The 2,511-nt window shown below is 34.8% G+C and overlaps 1 non-coding gene across 1 annotated transcript; it reads right to left on the minus strand.

Moving 5' to 3' along the window:
• Positions 1-1,671: 1,671 nt before the first annotated feature.
• LOC121133226 lies at positions 1,672-1,777 on the minus strand. Its single transcript, XR_005870018.1, has one exon. It is a non-coding gene; the product is annotated as a U6 spliceosomal RNA (small nuclear RNA).
• Positions 1,778-2,511: the final 734 nt, after the last annotated feature.

Raw genomic sequence — 2,511 nt, forward strand, 5'->3', positions numbered from 1 at the left:
AACATGACATTAAAGAGTATTGTTGAACATATATGAAAAATCATGACTTCTCAGACAAGAAATTCAAGCTCAGAAAAACAGTGTTTTACAATTAAAATTTCAAGCATGTTGTTCTTCAAATGCTTAAATGAACCCAAAAGCATATTTAGGTCATAAAAGGTCCTAGTGTGACATGCTAATTTTTGAGGTTACTAAGCATTCTTCAGTGGTTAGACTGAGGGATTATTTTGGAGAAAGAATGGGGATAGCACAGATATTCTATAAAACATGTAACACACGGATTATATGTAACACCTTTTTGTATGCAATTCTAAAACGAAATTCAGTCCAGCTACAGATTTAAAATATTACTCAGATTGTATAGAGACAGCATTGTGACACTAAGGATACTGTTACTTTAATCACACTAAAAATATCACTATCTCGCCCGTTGGTCATACTTAAACAATTAGTTTGTTAAGAATAATGTTTAGAAAGAACAGAGCAAAGGAACTCAACATGAAATTTGAATAAATGACCACTGCTTAGATCTTTATTGTATGTATTTCATAAGAAATTTTTCTACCATGAAGAATGTCTTTGGGCTCGTTGCAGCTGTTGTAACATAGCCTTACTCTATTTGAGGCAATCTGTGGGAAGGGAAGGAGACAAATTGTGACACTGTCCCTTATCAAAGGACCACACAGTTGTTCGCCACTTTGACTCCATGATGGATTGTTATCTTGGGGTTTGACTGATGGAAGGCTGAAAGTTTAGAGAAAAACAGTGCAGACTCCCAGTAGCTCCATGTTATTGACACTTAGGTGATAGTGTGGGGTAAATCAATCTTTCTCGATTGTTTTTACCGTCAGTTTTGTTTTCTGTTCAAGCATCATTTTCCCTGCTTCATCAGATTGACAGGTCAAAAAAAAAAGGTGAGAGGAAAAAAAAACGAGGCAGTGGGTAATACTGATACCAAGAGATTCAGCTGCTGTGCTGTGAGTGTGTGATCTGGAAAGAGACAGCCACCCACAGACACGCATTGTCTGGGAGACATGTGAGCATACATGCTTGTTTCCCAGTTTAACCCAGTAGATGGTAGCAGAAAAAGACACATGTTTTATTAACAAAAGTCAGATAACATGTATCTTAGGAAAGATACGGTTCTTAAAGTATTTTGTTTGGTTTTTTAGAATATTAGCATATATTACAAATATGGGAAAATCATCCCACATTAATTTTTTCTGTACACTTGCTTTAGCTTAGTTTATTATTTAGTTTGTAGGATATTTATATTGACACAGTCATTTTGGTGTCTAAATATGCTGAGGCTTTACCTGATTGCTAGAGATTGGCAAATTAATAAAATGACTGTTGCTTTTGCTGTTTGAAACTCTTAAGGTGAGAAGAGCATAGGGACATTCCCCATGTTTCCTGGGTGATCTACAAGAATCTGAACCGTAGCAATGAATTCACTTTAGAATTTGCAAATATTTTATGAGTTTTTTCTGAGATGTAGCTAATATAAAATTCACTGGCTTTAAACTTTCAATTTGAGCAGCTGAGGTTAGTGTATCCTCTTATTACTAATACTAATATCAAGATGTCAAACATTACCATTACCACCTCAAAATTTCCTTCTGGTCTGTGGCAGCATTTATTTTCTGTATACCACAGGCCCTAACAGTACTCAAAAGTGGGGGTACCCTCCCCTACTTACATATTATCCATGTGCAGAGGCCATGTTAATCTTCTCTGTAATGCTTCCATAGTAGCATGATGATTGTTGAAGTGAGCACATACAGTTTTCAGAGTAAGGTATGACTGTGTATTAGTTTGTCAAGTTTTTAAAACAGTGTTTTATTATATCTCCTAATATTGTATTGTTTGCTTTATTTTCGAGGACAGGCTTTGCTTTATAATTCAGGCTGGTCTGGAATTCAGTACCCAGCCCCGACTCGTCTCAAACTCCTGGCAGTTTTCTGGTCTCCAATTTCTGTGGCATCAGAGGTATGACATTTATTTCCAGAACGCATAAAGACCTTTTAAGTGTTAAGAACGCTGTCACTGTAGACAATTACACAGTCTTCTTGTTGCTGGGTATTGTCAGTATGTACATACTATGTGAATAATTCTAGCTTGAATTGATATACTATTTCAACTATAGGTTGATTTTGTGTTTAAAAATGAAGGTAAAATATATGTGCACATCCACATAGATAGACATGCTGTAAATGTTATGTTGTATTCATAATTTAAAGTCTTATTATGCCAATTGATTTGTTAGTCACCTATAACATAGTTACAAAGAGATTTTATATTATAATAACACATATTATTAAAGGATCAATATTAAAGAATAAAGAATAGGTATTTTGCTAATGTGATAGGTTTCTTCTCATTTGAGCTATGATTTCCAACATGGTCTCACAACAAAAATTCTAGATTCAAGTTCCTTCCTTAAGGAGGGGGGCAGAGTGAAAAGAGTGAATTTTGAATCATAACAAACCATTCTTGTTTTGCCTTTAATCT

The sequence above is a fragment of the Mesocricetus auratus genome, unplaced genomic scaffold, assembly GCF_017639785.1.
Source record: "Mesocricetus auratus isolate SY011 unplaced genomic scaffold, BCM_Maur_2.0 Super-Scaffold_100020, whole genome shotgun sequence".
Taxonomy (NCBI): Eukaryota; Metazoa; Chordata; class Mammalia; order Rodentia; family Cricetidae; genus Mesocricetus; species Mesocricetus auratus.